The following is a 19,938-nucleotide window of genomic DNA, read 5'->3' on the forward strand; positions in this document are numbered from 1 at the left end:
TATCCATTGAACAAATACCTGAAATTATTCCAAATTAAAAAAAAAATCTTTTATCTCCCTAGCTTATACCCTTTATTAATTGACTGAATCAAGCTTTCTGAGCATTTGTTGATTACATTGATTCGTGTTGGGTTAGAAACCCCTAACTTTAAATTATCTATGCATATGAATGGACAAGTATATTTAAATGCTTATGTGGTCAGATACAGTGATAGACTCATGGTTTTGTTGGCATGAGTACTGCCCCCAGCAGTGCAGAATATAAACCTCTGCACAATGGTAGATGACTATTACTAAGTTATTGTGACTAGAAAATGTATATATTACCTTGCAGTAAACCTTAGAGTAAATCCTTCCTATAAATGTTTTTTTAAAAAAGGTGAAAGTTTATCTTGAGCATAAAGTATTATGTTCTACTCTGGGTTTGATATCTTAGGGGTTGAGTAGAATAGGGTTTGACTTTGAGTTCTTGAGGAAATTTCATCTATGAAATGTAGATCAGTACCCTCTGAGAGACTTACAGTCTTAAGAGAGGGCAATGTGAGGGCAGTGTGAAGGCAATGAAAAGGTCAATAACTAGTCAGGGATCACACAGTCTGTTTCAGAGGTAAGATTTGAATTTAAGATTTATAAATTATGTTTCATCTCAAATTATACAGATCTGTCTATAACATAATGGCATTGAAACTATGTATGTGTGTGTGTGTGTGTGTGTGTGTGTGTGTAAAACCAAGTTCATACATTACAAAGCAATGTCTATGATAGATTTCTCTGAGTGAGCAATTTGAAAAGTGACCTGTAGCAAATTGAAATTGTTTCTAAATTGGAAAAAACTATAATTCATAACTAAGCCCCAAAGATGTTAATTTAGGAAAAAAATGTTTAGGTATTTCAGGGTCTGACATAGTCTGAATATCCCAAAATAACCAAAATTATTGAATTTTTTTGATATATTTAGAACTTGATGGCAAAAAGAAAGTTTAAATAACATTTAAATAAAAAATGTTGAAAAAAACTAAAAAAAGGACAATTAGAATTTTGTGCTAATTCAAATAAAGGTTACATTCAGTTTCATTTCATTTAAAAAAATATTTGGTTCATTCTTAGTTAAATGTAATCTATGAAACAAAATCTAGTGTTAAAATGATATTATTAAGGATTTATGTAATTATTTTTAAGAAAGACACACACAAATGTGGAGTTTCAAATTGAAGAGTAAGAATAAGGCCCTTTTGGTAAAGGAAAGTCTATTTTAAAATATTTACTATGCCACAACTTTATAGAAAGATACCTGCTAATAGTCATTCTCTTTCCATTTTTAGAATATAATATAGGTTCAGAAAAGCAAATACATAACAAATTTTATATAGGACTAAAAGTCATATAAACTGAGATTTATTTCTCTTTTAAGCCAAGGAAAATATATGACAATACATTATTCGTTTGAAGGTGTTAGGGAGGTGCTGAGGTTTCAAAATTTTTTGCCTTATAAATTTAGAGGGTATTAGAACCGATCTGGTTGTCCTTCCTTTTGTAAAAAGAATTATTTTTAACAGTTTTTTTTAAATGTTATTTTAAATTCTTCCCCTTCCTCCTCTTCCTTCTAGTATGAAGGAAAGAAATGTGATATCAATTACATCTGTAAAGTTAAGTAAAACGTATTTCCATGGTGGCCATGATGCCTCCAAAGTATCAAGATAAATGAAATGTAAAAAAAAAAATGATGCTTCACTTTACATTTAGCCTCATTAAGATCTTTTCTGGAGTTGGATAGCAAAAACCCTTTGGAACAGTCTTGGATCATTGTATTGATTAGAATGACTAAATCATTCACAGGTGATCATGTTACAACATTGCTGTTACTATATACAGTGTTCTGGTTCTGTTCATCTAACTTTGTATCATTTAAAATGCCTTTCCAGGTTTTGCTAAAACTATTGTTAAATCAATTTTTATAACACAGTAGTATTTCATTATAATCATATACAAAACTTAATTAATATTACTCAATAGTAATTTAATTGCCAATTCTTTCCCACTACAAAAGCAGTTGTTTTGTACATACAGGTGCTTTTTATTTTATTTATTTCTTTTTAGACCTTTTGAAGAAGCAGACCTAGTAGAGATTTATTTCATCAAAAGGTAAGCAAAATTTGATGACCTGACTACAGAGACCAGGATGAAAGCGGATCAGTTGTCTGGGAGATGTTGGTTGTCAAGGTTCTTTAGCTTATCTGCCAATAGATGGAAACTGGATGATAGTAGTTGGTGGTAGTGGTGGTAGATGGCAGGCCCCTTCTCCAAAAGAGTTACTCCCCTCAAAAATGGATATTAAGATTGCCTGAACCATTTGGGAGTACTGTTTTGCTCAGATTATTTGGGTTTAGAGTCTTAGACTGTCTACATCAGGATCTGAGGTTAAATGGGAGCAGTGCTGATCTGACTGGTGCTACTTTCTGTCTCTGCCTCAGGGTGTTTTACCATTTCAGTCAGAGTATTCTATGGATGGCAGAATCACATGTCTGGGAGAAATCTGATATCTCTCTAGGATAACTCTTCTCTTTTCATCAATATAAAAACAAAAAGTAGAAATAGAAGTCAAAGAAAGAAGAAGAAAAGAAGAAGAAAAAGAAGAAGAAGACAATGATAGAGGAGCAGGAAAAGGAGGGGGAGGAGAAGCAGAAAAAAACAACAAAAAAGAACATCAAAAAACTGAGATTCAGAGAAATTAAGTTGCCTGAAGTCACATAGCTACTAAATATCAGAAATAGAATTTAAACTGAGGCTCTCCAACTGAACAGTATTTCTTTTATACCATGCTATGTCACCATTGTGATGTCATATGTTGACAACAAAATAATATATTCTCATTAAAGCATTGACTGTATTGGTATGAGTTTGTCATAAACTGGACTCCTAGGGCTATTTTTCCCCAAAAATAAGTCTTTAAAATGCTTTGAACCCAAAGTTACACTGAATTGATCATGGCCTTCTTGCTATTTACCTATAATTCATGCTCATGAGACATTTACTTTGACAGATGTATATAACAAAATATAAATTGGATCCTTGTATGAAATAATTCAAACTCTACACATTATTAAATAAAAACAATCTAATAAAGGCCCTGGACTCAAGCCGAAAACAAAAATTGTTATGACACTGGCCTTCTGAGTCCTTGAATTTACAACCTATATAATGACATCAGTACTGTAATTCAAAGAACTCTCACATTCCAATTTCTTTAAGAGGGCAGATGTGACTGTAAGTATCCCAGTTCGGCAACATATCTGGATAATTTATCCAAGATATATGATTCTAAACAACCAGCCTGGAGACTGGCTTTGTACAGTGCTAATGTTAATAATATTTCAAATATTTCAAATATTATTCTATGAATTTCTAAAAAATTAAAAAATTTAAAGTATCTGCCTCTGCTGTAATCTACTAGATAGATAGGTAGATAGAAATATAGATAGTTGATAGATAGATGGATGGATGGATGGATGGATAGATATATGTGTTTAAATATATATATATATATATATATATATACATTTGTATATACATATATACACATAAACACATGCATATATATATGTCATAAAATAAGGCTCAGAATTTGTATAAAAGAAGAATACATTTTCAGGGGTGATAAGGAGGAAATGGGGATCATAGTCCAAGGGGAAATAGCATGATGTGAAAATTATTAGAAAATAGTATGGAACCCTAGGACTGGGTAAAATAAATAATAAGTTCAGTCAGTTGATGATTCTGATGCCCAAGGATTAGATTCCATTGTCCTGATAGAGGATGGAAGATTTGGGACTAATAGGAATAATGAAGGTAGCATATTTCAGAGATGGACAGGATTAATTGAATGCTTTTATTTGTTAAAAGTCATCTTGTGACCCAGGAATTTCTGAAAAACCATAATTCTAGAGGCATTCTAGTACTAGAGTCAAGATAGGCATACAATATACTTAAAAAGTATGAAAGGGTTTAATTCAATAGAAGTTGAGCCATTTAAACATGGTAAAAGTTGTTCTGTTATTAATTAGTAGGTATCTCTGCATCTCTAACAATTGTTACATTTGTTCTTGGTTTTTTTGTGCCTTTTATAAATGGATAGTAAATTTCAGTGTATCAAAATAGCTAAGGAATATTATGTGGATATGAGCCCTCCATTGCTATGTCTCTATTCAAAATGTTAAAAACAAAACAAAATGTTAAAAACAAAACAAAAATAACACCGTATATTTTCCTCCCTCTTTCCAACTTTTCTCTAAGTCTACAATCATTCTTCTAAACATTCAGGCTCTTATATTCAGACTCACTTTTGACTCCTTATTTACAAATAGTTCAGATTTCTAATCTATTGCCTTGTCTTATCATTTCTATTTTCAAAACAAATTACATATAAATTCCCATTTTTCCACTCATAGCCACCACTCTGGTAAAGGTCCCCATCTCTTCTCTCCTGGACTCTAACAATAGCTTTTTGACTAGTCTGTGTGTCTATATACATACATACATACATACATACATACATACATACATTTATGTGTGTGTGTTTTCTCCTGAATTATTTTTCTGTCATCATTCTATTAAAGTAACATACTTAAAAGTTTCATTTTTCACTCTATTATTATATGTGATTTAGTTCTTCCATTATGAATATAAAAGCCTTTGCAAAACCTCACTTAGACTCTTAAGTGCAAAGAAAATGGAGAAACTACAAATATAAAAAATTGGATCTTCAGAAATAGTGAAAAGAATTTGAACCAGAAGACTACCGGTGTTTGGACTGCCCAAGTTTTAAATTATTAAAGAAAATATTAATGCAAAAATGATATATGTTCAGAGTCTAAACAGTTCATTACTTCACCTTGATATAGGTTCAGGTATTTTAGCTAGATTTGAAACTGTTTCCTCATAACAATTGTTGGATATATCTACACAGAAGTTTTATAAGATAGCAATCGAGAGGAACTGTCCTTAAAATTGCAGTGTTGGGTATCTGGGTCTTCCTGATCAGTTTGAAGGAAATCATTGTTCAAAGAGTTGCTTTGCTATGCACACAACCCTTCATCTTTCATTCAAACATTTAGTGCAAACATTCAAATAAAAAAACATTATAAGCCCAAACTGCTACATCATCCTTTGAATGTTTTAGCTATGAAATGACTAAATTTCTGACTCTTTAAAATTCCATACCTGTCTCAGTGCCATTTTCCTGTATGTTATGTATATCATTACTACAGAGAATGTAGGTATAATGGGCTAGACATGTTGTTAGAATGTCAGGTGCATGCTTGCCAAAAAAAAAAAAAACAAAGCAACTTTTGTGGACAACTCACACAGGACAAGGACTCACAAGGGGTCAGAAGAAGCAATACCAGAACACCCTGAAGGTCTCTCTGAAGAACTTTGGAATTGATTGTACATCATGGGAGACCCTGGCACAAGACTGTCCAGCATGATGTGCTCTTATCAGAGAGCGGGATGCACTCTATAAGGAAGGCAGAATTGAAGCAACTCAAAGAAACCTGACATCCATAAGTTTAGAGTACCCACCCCATTTGGTCACACGGACTATTTGTATCTGACTTGTAGTAGAGCACTGAGAGCTTGTGTTGGTTTAATCAGCCACAGTTGGACACACCATGATTTGTCTCAAACATAGTGCCGCCATTTTGGTCTTCTTCGATAATGAAGAACAAGAATCATCCAACCAGTATGTATTATTCATTCATACTTTGAACTCCAGCATATGATTGGAAAAGAAATGATTGAGTTCTACAGAATTCTATAATTATGCTAAGTAATGCTATTGTTTCAAAATTGGAGTGGTATCCTCATGGTTCAGGTTAGAACATAAATTTATATTTAATACACTACACTTTCAACATGGATGAAATATCTCAACTGGAATTAGATTTTTATTTACTGGAAGTAGTTCTTATCCTTCAAAGGCAAGTCACAAAATCTTTAGCATTTTGTGCTTCCTGGATAGAACCTAGCTTTTCATTGGTTCTCAATTTATTTGTTACTGTGTTTAGATTGAAATGTTTTAACTTCTTACACAATACATTCGAAAGGTTATCTCTCATCTCCATGATTCTGGAGATGGTCTTTAAAGCTATCACAATCTGGTCTCTCCCCCCCCCTTTTTTTAATCTTCTTATACTTTATTTCTTTATTTATACTTTATTATTTATTATTATTATTTTAATATTATTTATACTTATACTTTATTACTTTATATATATACTTCATTTCACAATTTACTCTATGGATTTAGTTACTTTAGCTTACTCCATTTTGGTTTGTCCTCTTCACTTGACACTTGTTTAAAAATCTGTCTCCTGGCTTTCTGTTAAGACTAAATTCAGATCAGAAAGACCTTTATAAGAGGTCTTTCCTTGCCCATCCAGTAACTTGTTCCTTCCCTCCTCAGATTACTTTCCATTTAATAATCATGTCTCTAAGTCAGATTAAGCTGACTCTAACAGATAAAATTGTTGCTCAGATTTCACTGACAGCATGCATCAAAGAAAGCCTTCTTTATTCAAGTATTCTGGATTCCAAAGCCAGTTCCCTACCTGCTAGATCACAATGTTTTTCATATATAGTGCTTTAAAATGTCATAAATATATATGTCACAATAACTCATTGTGAAGAACAAGATAATATTTTTAAGCATAGTAATATTAACTTTTCTTCCTTTAAGTCCTTCTTATTAGTAATCAATTATAAAGGAGGTTTGTCACTCCATTTGGTCATAGTGTGAAATATTTTACATTACATCCACCTCACATTTGCAAAAACATCAGTGCCCCTATACTTTAAAATGTCATTCATATGACTGAATTAACAGTGAAATAAAAAGCATGAAAAGATTGTTCCATTTGATGCTTCACATGGCAATTGCTAACATCTGCCATCCTCCCTACTTACATATGTAGAATTTGAAGCAAGCGTACATTTAGAAGTCAAAAGATTATAGATGGTTTGAAAAACTGCCAGTCTTTGTAAATAATCATAAGCTTACATTCATTGAAAAAGTATCTGTTAAATGATTACCTATGATCACAGTAGGTTTTAGGTTAAGAATTTCACAGAAAGGAAATGATTTTTTTTACTCCAGAAATGTGCAATAATATGTGACAGTTAAAAATTGGTTAATTTTAAAATTTTGACTCAAAATTTTTTTGGTACAGGAAATTCCCAGTGATGAAAATCCATGTTAACACCTGCACTGCCTCTTATAATCTTAGAGAGCTTCCTGTCTGACTGACATATACAATTTTCGCTCAGATTTCACTGACAGCATGCATCAAAGAAAATATTTGGTCTTCTTTATTCAAGTATTCTGGATTCCAAAGCCAGTTCCCTTCCCACTAGATCGCAATGTTTTTCATATATAGTGCTTTAAAATGTCTTAAATATATATGTCACAATAACTCATTGGCATAGATTGTGAAAGCAGTATATTCATCCCAAAAATAAGAAAACTGAGGCTCAAACAGAGTGATTTGTTCAATGTCACACAGCTATTAAATAGCTAAATAGGTCTGTCTCTTTCTGATCCTGTGTTTTTCTATTACCAATTTGATCCCCTAACATGCAACATGAAATAACTTAAAAAATACAAGACCTTATTGATAAACAAGTACTGACAAAATATACTGAACTGATCACTAAAAGTGCTAAAAATAAATTTTGTGATAGTAAATTGCAATTCAAGATAGGGCTTCATATTTCACACAGTCATGGAAGAGCAATAATATTGCAATGCTTTTTCTGAAGGGGAAAATGAATTAAAACAAATGTCTACTTGCTAGGTATAGTTCTGTCAGTGACTTTTTGCCCTTATTTTCTCAGGATAGCATCGATATAGTGCTTTAAGACTTGCAAAGAGTTTTATAAATATTTTATTTAATCCTTATAACAATCCCAATAAGTAGATGTTATAATTCATGAGGCAAAAGATGTTAAGTATCTTGCCCAGGATTAATAAATTAATAAGTGCTTAATAAATATCTAAGGCTGAATTTGAACTCAAATTTTCCTGCTTCCAAGTTTAGTCTATCCACTGTCCCTTTATTCTGTGGCAAACATTTTAAAAAAATCATAGAAAAATCAATTCAATAAAAGGATAGTGAAGGATATTTTGATAAAGTAGAAAGTTATAAAATATTGCCTTTGTGCAACAAATCTGTTATTTCCCATATAAATTATTTCTTCATAGAATTTTTACTGTTCATCTTGCCTCTTTAAGAAGGACATTAAAAACCAAGAGAAGAGCAAAAGGAAAGAATGAAAATAGTTAATAAGTTGGGAGGAGAGTAGAATGATCCATATGGAAAAACTAAAAGAATTAGGATTACTTAGACTGGACAAAACAAGATTGAGTGTTGGCATAATATCTATAAATACACAAAGTGTTATTACATAGAAGATGGTACCCAGCTGTTCTCCATCTGTGTTGAGGACAGCACAAGGACAAATCAGCATTAAAATAATGTCAGGGAATATAAAGGAAGAAGGTCTCATGAAAAAGTTGTTAAACCCTGAAAAGGAATCTTAAAGAAGGCTATAGAAAAGGGCAGATTGTTCCAAAATACTTAAAATTATAATTCTTTGGAAGTAATGATATTACAAAGTGAAAGGATAGGAAAAGGCTTTCTATGACAAAAGATATTAGAGAAAATGGCGATAGTTCATCTATATGAATCTGACATACATACATAATAAAAATTATACTTCAACTCATGGAGCTATAAGGGACCTTTGGGAATTGTACAATAGTTCAATCGCCTGGTTTTATATATGAGCAAAATAACACCCAAAGAATATAGGATACTAGGGTAAAGTCTTTCAAATCTTGGCTAATAATCCTAGAAAATTTGTATCTTGTTTTCCCAGTGCAAAGAATATTGATCTGGGAGGCAAAAGACTTGATATTAGTCCTAAATCTGCCTCATAAATGAACATTCCTTTTTAAGTACCTCTTTTTGTGATAGGCATTGAATAAAGGGGTCAAATAGATAAAAATAAAAACTTTCCTGCCATCAAAAAATTTCATTCTATAAAAAGATACAAAATATATGTATATAAATATATACAAAATATATTTAGAATAGGATAAGTGATTTTGAGGTTAGGTATTAACAGGGAGAATAGAAAAGAACTCCTGAAGAAGGTAGTGATAGGATGAGATTTAAAACAATTAGAGATTTTAAGCTATAGAGATGAGGAAGGAGGGCATTCTCATCTTGGAGGATGAGCTTTGCAAATGGGAAATTGAATGTGATCTAAGAGGAATACCATATTTCTTTTGCCCATAGATTGAATGAAGAGGAATATGTAGTAACACTGGTAGACTTTAGTTGAGTTGTGAAGGATTGTAAATCAATCAATCAATCAACAAGCAATTATTAAATGATTTCCATGTATTAAGTAATTAATAATTATATAAACATATAATGTACAAATGAAAATATTTGTATTAGATACTAGAGATCATAGGGATTCACAGGAGTTTTTTGAACATAGTAGAGATGAGGTCAGATCTATGATTTAAGACCATCACATTGGCAGCCGTGTGAAGGATTAGAGTGGAGAGAGATGAGGCAGTGGTACCAAATAGGAGACTATTAAAGTAATCAATAGATAGAATGAAAACCTAAACTATGCTTGTACTGAACATGCTTTTACTGCACATTTACATAGTGCATGGATAATGTGTCAAACCTGGAGTCAGAAAGACTAATTTTCTCAGTTCATATTTGAATCTCAATGCTGTTTCACCTTGGGCAAGTCACTTGACCTTGTTTGTCTCAGTTTCAACATCTATAAAATGAGTTGGAGAAAGAAATATAAGCCACAGTAGTACTTTTGCCAAGGAAACTCCAAATGGAGTCATAAAGAGTTAAACACAATTTGGAAAAATGTCTTTATAATGATGACTATGTATGCAAGAAAGGGGATAAAGCAAAATATTTTGTGCCACTTGATTTGACAGATTTGGCAACTGAAAGGATAAAATGGAGTAGAAAGAGTGAGGAGTTGAGTATGATTTGATCTGATGAGACTGCATGAAATCTTGGTTAACTAGAATTATGATAGTAATTTGAAGAGAAATAGAGAAGTTAAAAAGAAAGTTGGATTTTAATGGATATAGATAGACAGACAGACAGACAGACAGACAGACAGACAGATAGATAGATAGATAGATATGTGTGTGTTTTCTGTTTAGATATGTTGACTCTGAGATGCCTATAGGAATTCTAACTTAAATGTCCAAAGGGAAATTGATGATACAGAGTTAGTGTTCAGGAAAGAGACTAGAACCAGAGAAAGAGATTTTGGAAAGAAATCTGAAAGAAATGACAATTCGATCAATGGAAGCTTAGGATATCACCAAACCGTAAAAACAGTAAAGAAGAGGGTCCAGGACAAAAATCTTAGGGCACTCCATATTTAGGGCATAGAATGTAGATGGATAAGAAGAATGTAGATAGCTAGAAAGATAACTAAGAGAAATAAATGTCATGAAAATCAAGAGAGGAAGAATTCCTTGGCGAAGAGAGAGGTCAATACTCTCAAATGTTACTAAACATATCAAGAAGGATGAGGAATAAGAAAAAGCCTTATAATTTTATAATTAGCAATACCAGTGATAGTAAATACTGAGAATACTGTGAAGTTCTCTGACAGAAATTATGTTGAGCAAAACAGCTAACACTATTTACCACAATGAGCTCAAAATGAAAATAAAATTTGTTTATAGATCACTTCATAAAGAAATAAGTTAGAAGAGAATCAGATCATTCCTATTGTTAGGGGGAGTTCTTAATGAAGGCAAAGAAGTTATCACAAAATATAAAACAGATCATCTTGTTTACACAAAATTAAAATGTCTATGGAACTACGTCAATGCAACTAGAAAAAGAATAGAGTTTGTCAATTGGGCAGAGACTGATATATCAGGTTAACAGAATATATACAAATAAGTAAGTGTAATAGGCATTCCCAATGTATGTATGCAAAAGTTATAAATAAATAATCATTGAAAGAATTACATAGGGAGCCAAGATGGTGGCATTAGAAGAGCCTCTCTTAGGTGCTCTCTCCAAAATATTTCAAAAACCTTAAAATCATGACTAATTAAGTTATCAAGAAACAGAACCCACAGAATTCTCCAGCCCAAGGCAACATGGAAAATAGTGGGAAGACTCTGTTCCACAGGGTTAGAGGGGATGGCACCATGCTGGAGCAAAGGAGATTCAATCTCCTGGGAACAGCCCCAGGCCACCTGGGAGCACTGGTTCCCAGCAGCAGAAGCAGTTTCCTGACCTGCACTCCAGGGAGCACTAAGCACAAGTTGGAAGATCATGAGGGAGACCTCTGCCAGAGAGACAGCAAGGCCTAGGCCCTAAACACTGCTGTGGCACTGAATGCAGCCCTGGAACTCAGCGTAGCCCAGATCCCAGGAAATGGAAGCAGGGCTGTGGAGCCTCCCAGCAAGAGCCCACAGGCAGCTGCTCCCTGAGCACTCAGCCCATAGAAGGTAAGGGAGTGGAGGGAGATTGCTGAGGTCTGTCCTCTGAACCTGGAACAGATCTGTGGGGCTTTGACCACACTCAGATCCTTGTAGCAGTATAGGCCCCCCCCATAGAGCAGGGACCCCCCCCATCACAGCCCTGTGGCAGTGGGGTGAATTTGTGGTCATTCACAGGCCAGGAGTTCAGTCAGAGCCTCACATATTGAGGTCCTTATAGGGAGGGGTGGAGCGCATCCCAATAATACTCAAAAGTTCAGGAAGCACCCCCAAACCAGGCACAGGCTGGGGAAATGAGTAAACAGAAAAAAAAATGGAACCTTACCATAGACAATTACTTTGGTTCCAATGAAGACCAAACGACACAATCAGAAGATGAGAAATGTAAGCTTCTACATCTAAAGACTCCAAGAAATATGGAAGTTGGGCTCAGGCTATGACAAAATTCAAAAAAGATTTTGAAAATCAAGTAAGGGAGATAGAAGAAAAATTGAGAAAAGAAATGAGAAGGATTAAGGAAAAACATGAAAACAAAGTCTAAGAAGATCCAAAAAAAATGCTGAAGAAAATAACATGTGAAAAACAAGCTTAGGTTAAATGGATAAACTAGTTCAAAAAGTTATTGAGAAGACTGCTTTAAAAAGCAGAACTGGCCAGATGGAAAAAGGAGAGAAGAAAGCTCTCTGAGGAAATCAAATCCTTCAGATGTAGAATGGAGGTAAAGGAAGTTGATAAATTTGTGGGAAATCAAGACACAATAATTCAACACCAAAAGAATGAAAAATTAGAAGAAAATGTGAAATATCTCATTGAAAAAACAATTGATCTGAAAAACAGATCCAAAAAAAGATAATCTAAAATTTATTAGGCTACCTGAAAGTCATGATCAGGAAAAGAGCCTTGACCTCATTTTTAAAGAAATTCTACAGGAAAATTACCTTGATATCCTAGAAGCAGTGGATAAAATAGAAATTGAGAGAATCTACCAATTTCCCCTGGAAAGAGATCTCCCCAAAAATCAACCCCAGAATATATAGCCAAGTTCCAGAACTCCCAAGACAAAGAGAAAATATTACAAGCAGTCAGAAGGACACAATTCAAATATTGTGGAGCTACAGTCAGGATCACACAGGACTTAGCTGCAACTACATTAAGGTCTTGTAGGGTTTAGAATATAATATTCCAGAAGGCAAAAGAGCTTGGAATCCTACGAAGAATCAATTATCCAGAAAAATTAAACATCCTCTTCCAGGGGGGGAAAGATGGACTTTCAGTGAAACAGGAGAATTTCAAATGTGCCTGTTGAAAGAACCAGAGCTGAATGGAAAGTTTGACCTTCAAGTATGGGACTCAGGTGAAGCACAGAGAGTGAACAAGAAGGGTAAATAATGAGGGACTTGATGGTGAACTGTATGTATTTCTGCATGGAAAGATGGTACTCATAATACTCACTTGAACCTTCCCATTTAATAGAACAGATAGATGATGAGGCACAAGAGACAGTTGAATTTGAAAATATAATATATTGTAAAAATGGATCCAATAGGTGAAAGGGAATTGTACTGGGAGTAAGAGAGAATTAGAATAGGCTAATATATTTCATGTAAAAGATATTTCATGTAGCTTTTGTAATGGGTTGTAAGGGGGGAAGGGGAGAGGGAATGTAGGACCCTTCATTATCATTGGAAATGACTCAGAGAGGAAACAGCATGCACACTCAATAGGGTATAGACATCTAGAAGAAAAGGGAGAGAAGGAGGACAGGGGAGGGGAGAGGAGTTGTGGGTGATAGAGGAGAGGGTAAAACATAGAAGTGGATAGTTAGATATAACTCATTTTCTTTTTTAATTTTTGCAAGGTGGTGGGATTGGGTGGTCTGTCCTGGACCACAGGACTGGGTGGTTGCTGGATCTCTGGGGTGGGATGTTGTCTCTGTCTGCTGAGTCACTTGGCTGCCCCATAGCACATTTTTGAAGAGGGACAGAGTGAAAGGAGAGAGAAAATATAAGAGATGGTACTGGGGAGGAATGGATGGAGGAAATTATAATCAGCAGCAACAATTGGAAAAAGATGGAAATAACTTTGATGATGGACTTAGGATACCTGAGGCAGAGCTGATGGTATCAAAACACAGACTAAAACACATTTTTTCTCTTTCTTTTACTTTATTTCTCATGAGGTTTTATATTTTTTGTGGGGGAGGGGATATTATGTTTACCTCTTAAACAAGAATATTTTAGTAATGTGTAAATAAATTAAATAAAAATAAATATATATATAAGGAAAGAATTACATAGTTATATAAAAGATTATTCAAAAACATAAGTAATAAGAATACAAAATTTCAAAGATTTCAACACACAATGAAAAAAATAGCAAAATATGGTATTAATTAATGCTTGGATGTTTGCAGTAATATAGATCTATTAATATATTGGTTCTACCCTATGAATTTGATCAGTCATTTTGGTAAATAATTTAGAATTCGGATAAAAAAGTGACAAAATGTGCATGCTTCATTGACTTAAGACTCAAGAAAGTGAAAAGCAGAAAGTTAGATTTACTACTGACCAAAATATTACTACCAGCACTTCTTATAAAAGCAAAGACATGTAAGCAATGCAAGATCATAGCTTAAAAGTTAGAAAAGTTTTAAGTTTAACCTAACCTACATTCTCATTTTCCAGTTTAAGATACTTAAACCTAGAAAATTTCAATGATTTGCTAATTATTCAAAAAATTGAGTTAGTAGCAGAGTGCAGGTTCAAACCTAAATTCTATAACTCTAAATGCAGTTATAAACATAAATATATTCACATATTATCTGATTTGGATTGAACCATAGAGGTTTCCAAGACCAGTATATTAAAGAATAAGAATACCCTCCACAACAAAACATTGTTCAGATTTTGCTTAACATCCTTCTGTGAGGGGAAAATCTGCTTTCCCAAGGTAGGCTATATCACTTTGTGAAATTTTTAATTTAAAATTTTTTAATTTAATCAAATTTAATTTAAATAATTTAATAAATTTTAATTTTAATAATAAAAAATTTCATTTTTGTTCAACTTCTTTCTAGTGTTTTTAACACTCTTTAGCTACTCTTGCCATCACAGGATAATGTCAGTAGAGAATAAGTAGAAAGGAGAAAAAAGACATTGCTTCCCTGTCCATTCCAGGATGAAGTGTGTGCAAGTTCTAATCAGAAACCAGTATAACCTAAAAATGTGGTTCTCTGCAATTATATCTCCACTTTATCTGCACATCTATAGAATAAAAGTTGTAATAGTTTAGAATTAGAACTCAAAAACTACTTTCGTATTATATAGTAGATAATGAAGTATTAGTTTCATACTTTATTTCTAATTACAGAAATTTTAAATTATAATACTTTATTTTTCATCATAGTATATTGAGGCACAAGGAATGATTTTTCTTAAGATCAGTAAGTTAGTATCAAGATAAAGACAACAATTCTGTAATGCCATTGAACTTTTACATTCCCCAATCCTAGATGATTACAGTCAATTCCTAAATGGTCCCCCACTTTCCCATTATAAGTTCTTCCACATCACCCTCCCTCTTCTGTTCTTTCCTTCTCTTATATTGTGATTGTTGTTTTTATGGGGGGTGGGAGGTTATAAACCTCTGTTGTCAGATATTACATGCTAGTGCTTACCTGGCAGTGCCTCATTGATATGGAAGGAAGTGAAACCATTACAAGGCCAAGAGATTCTCACAGCAGTCTAACCATCTTGTTTCCTAATAGATCAGGCCATGGGTTGGAATGTTTCTGGAAAAGACAAATTAGAAAGATGTCTTGCACAACATTCCCCTCACTATAATAATCATAATTGTCTAAGTCATGCTGCCAATCACTTAATTGGTCAATGTGGTCCTCTTCAATACCAAAGATTGCTGCTAAAATAGTCTTCCTAAAGTCAAATTCTTATCATATCATTTTACTTCTCAAAAATAATTTATTAATGAATGAATGAATGAACAATTACAATTTGGCATACCTCTATGAAAAATCAAAGTCAGATTTCTCACCCTTGTATTCTAGGTCTTCCAAGATCTATGTTCTGTCTATGTTTCATCCTTTTCTTATGCAACTCTGCTTTACATCTTCAACAGGATTATTTAACGTTATCTGAGAATGTGCCACAAATTCCATTCTCCATGCTTTTGCTGAAACTTTTTCATATTTCAGAAATGCTATTAATAACTATGGTACCTCTCAGTTTTCCAATTCAAATGTGTCTTCCTTCCTGAAGCCTTCCCCAATACCCTAATCAGAAGTCTTACCTCTTAAGATTGACCTCCAATACTTAGTGACTAACTATCATATGTTGGGCATTTCATTGAATCCCTATGAGACTTTATGACCTTACTTTGAGTCATTTGCTCACCTTATGTGGCAATGGCCAGTATACACATAAAAGGAAAATTAATAACTTTTGACTTCTAAAATTTTACTCATGATTCCCTATCCTCTGCAATTTGTAGAATATTATCAGATTCTATTGATTAGTTTTTACAGATGGAGAGTTACTGAGATGACATAAGAACATAAGCAACAAAAACATCTCCCCAAACTAAGAGATTCATTCTCTACTTACACACACACACACACACACACACACACACATGCACACACAAACACACACACACACACACACACACACACACACACACCCCAACATACATATGCACACAAAGTCCTTGGGAAAAATGGACTCAAGCTTGAGGTTGTTGGTATAAAATATTTCTATTAACTTTGGGGCATGACCTGGATTTTGTGCATTCATACAAGGTAAGAGTGAAGATGAACTTAAGTACCATACTATTGAGGTACACATATATGGAATATAAAAAATTAATCATATTTCCTGACTCTGAGAGTCTACTCTTTTCACGTAATGACCATCAATTAACTTTTGAGGAATGGTATCATTATACATTATAAGTACTATAAGCACAACATTTGAATGAGTCACTATATGAATTACTCCCTTTTTCATTTAGCAGGATGGTTCCCTCCAGTTTGCTAAGGGAACCTCATGATGATTCAGTTGACCTTTCAAAGCTCCCAAGCCAGTTAGTTCTCTCTCTTAATATTCATTCATTTTATATGAGAAAAGAATAAACACAAAAGATACCCCCCCAAAACAGTGGTACTAAGCATTCACAGACATGGTATCAGATTGGAAGACAAAGCAGGTATTGCCTTTCTCGCTCAACTCCCAACATGGTGCTCATAGCAAGTCTCCTCACGCAAAAGTCATAAAGTGAATAAAATTAAAGATGCCTTTTTAAATTATTTGTTCAAACTCTTAATTCTGACTTGTCTTCTACTCAGCTATCAGAACTTCTGGACATTCAATCAATAAGGAGACTTTTTATTATCCAGTGATATTACCCATAAGTTATACATAAAACCACTTTCCGAAACATCAGGTGTTAGATTGGTCCAAAAGGTCTCTATAATCCACCAAGAAATACATATTTGAAAAAGCTCCGAGGACAGGACCTTATTTTCCAGTCCCCAAATTGTTCCCATCTATAATAGGGGGAAATAATGACATAACACCATAAGATTGTAAAAAGAATCAAATGAAATGAAGGTTATACTTTAAAATGCCATATATGGTTTTATTCTAATTGAACTCCGTAAATTTCTGATTTAAATATCACATTATTCTTTTCTTCTCATGGAATACACTCAATAAAACTTTACTTAAAACATAGGCAAACAAATAGACACATATCTTTTTTAATTGATATTTTATTTTTCTAATTACATGTTATGAAAGTTTTTCCACATTCATGCACAGGCATGTACATATTTTTAAGTTACATAATTTCCTTCCACTCTCCCTTCCCACACCCCTCAGCAGGAAATAATCAGGTAAATATTGTACATAAAATTATGTTTAACGTATTTACAGATTGGTCATTTTTGATATGAGGAATTAGGACTACAGGAAAATATAAAATCATGAGATAGAAAAGAAATACATAAGTGAAAATTTAAAAAGTATGGGTAGTATCCATTCAAATTCTGCAGGGTTTTTGTTTTGTTTTGCTTTTCTTCCTCTGGATGGGGATAGCATTATCCATAGCTGGACTCCTAGTGTTGTCCCAACTCTCTTAACTGTTGAGAGGAGTTGCATCCATCAAGATTGATTGACTCACAAGGTTGTTGTTAATGGGTACAATGTTCTCTTGGTTCTGCTCCCTTTACTCAGCATCAGTTCCTGTAATTAATTCCATGCTTTTTTTAGAGTCTGACCATTCATGATTTTCTTAAAGCACAATGGTATTATGTAACATTCATATGCCATAACTTGTTTAGCTATTCCCTAATTGACGGGCATTCCCCACAATTTCCTCTTGTTAGCCACAATAAAAAGAGCTGCTATGAATATTTTGGAACATGTGGGACCTTTCCCATTGTTTTATAATATCTTCTGGATATATGCCTAGTATTGGAATTGCAGGATCAAAGGGTATGAACAGCTTTATTGCTCCTTGGGTATAGTTCCTTATTGCTCTCCAAATGATTGGATTATTTCACAATGCCACCAACAGCGCATTAATGTCCCAATCCACCCACAGTCTCTCCAGGATTGATCAATTTTCATTTTTGTTATCTTAGCCAATCTGATAGGTTTGGTATGATATCTCAAAGTTGTTTTAATTAGTATTTCTCTAATCAGTAATAATTTGAAGCATTTTTTCATATGATTAAATGTAGTTTTAATTTCTCCATTTGAAAACTGTCTACTCGTATCTACTCTAACCATTTATTTATTGGAGAATGTCTTGTAAACTTATAAATTTGTTGCAGTTCTCTTATATTTTAGAAATGAATCTTTTATCAGAACCCCTAGCTGAATTAATATGCTCAAAATCATTCATATTGCAGTTTATAATGTACTCTAATTCTTCTTTGGTCACACAATTAGATTAGTCATTTTCAGTTTGAGGGATTAGGATTAAGGGAAAGAAATACATAAAAGAAATGTTTTAAACAGTGTATGTAGTGGGGCAGCTAGGTGGCAAAGTGGGTAGAGCACTAGCCCTGGAGTTAGGAGTACCTGAGTTCAAATCTGGCCTCAGACACTTAATAATTACCTAACTCTGTGGCCTTGGGCAAGCCATTTAACCCTATTTGCATTGCAAGAACCTAAAAAAAAAGTGTATGCAGTGTTCATCAGATTCTAAAGGATTTTTTGTTTGTTTGTTTTTGTTTTGTTTGTTTTCCTCTGAATGGGGATAGCATAGTCCACAGCCAGACTAATAGGCTTTTCTTAGTTCTCTGAACTGCTGATATAGCTTCATCCATCAAGGCTGATCAACTCACCAGGTAGTTTTTAATGTGTGCAATGTTCTCTTGTTCTGCTCCCTTCACTCAGCATCAGATCCTATAATTCATTCCATGCTTCCCTAGAGTCCAACTATTTATAGATACTTATACAACATCAATAATATGCCATAGAATTCATTGACTTGTTCAACTTGTTCAACAATTCCTTAATCAATGGGAATCCCCTCAATTTCCAATTCTTTGCCACTACACAAAAGATCTGCTATGAATATTTTGGAACATGTGGGACTTATCCTCCTTTTTATGAGTTCTTTTGGACATAGGCCTAAGGAATAGTTTCCTTGATAATCTGTTTTTTTTAAGGTGATCAAGCTTTTTTTAAAATTTTATAATGTTTTAAATTATTTTACCCTTGATAGTCTTGCTCTTTTGTTGCCCCAGATGAATTTAAGTATTCTTTTTTCCTAGCTTGGTAAGAAAGGTGTTTGGTAGTTTCATTGGTATGATACTGAATAAGTAATTTAATTTGGGTAGAATTGTCATTTTTATCATATTAGTTAAACCTAACCATGAACAATTGACATTTTTCCAATTCTTTAGATCAGATTTTATTTTTATGAGAAATGCTTTCTAATTTTATTCATATAGCTTCTAGATTTCCCTTGGGAAGTAGAGCTCCAAGTATTTAATGCTGTGTGCAGTTATTTTAAATGGAATTTCTCTTTCTATTTCTTGCTCTTGGGCTTTGTTGTATATAGAATTGCTAATGATTTATGTGGAATTATTTTATGTTTTGCTACTTTGCTGAATTTAATTATGTATATTTTTAAGTTAGAAAATTTCCTTCCACCTTCCCTTCCCATTCCCTTCATCTCAGTGGCAAAGGATCAGGTTAGCACTGAATATGCATATTTTTGATAAACTTGTGGACAGATTGATCATTTTCAGTATGAGGTATTAGGATTAAAGGAAAGAGATATATAAGAGATGATTTTTATAAAGTGTTCATCGGATTGTGAAGAAATGGGTTTTGTTT

The sequence above is a fragment of the Macrotis lagotis genome, chromosome X (assembly GCF_037893015.1).
Source record: "Macrotis lagotis isolate mMagLag1 chromosome X, bilby.v1.9.chrom.fasta, whole genome shotgun sequence".
In the NCBI taxonomy this organism is placed as follows: Eukaryota; Metazoa; Chordata; class Mammalia; order Peramelemorphia; family Peramelidae; genus Macrotis; species Macrotis lagotis.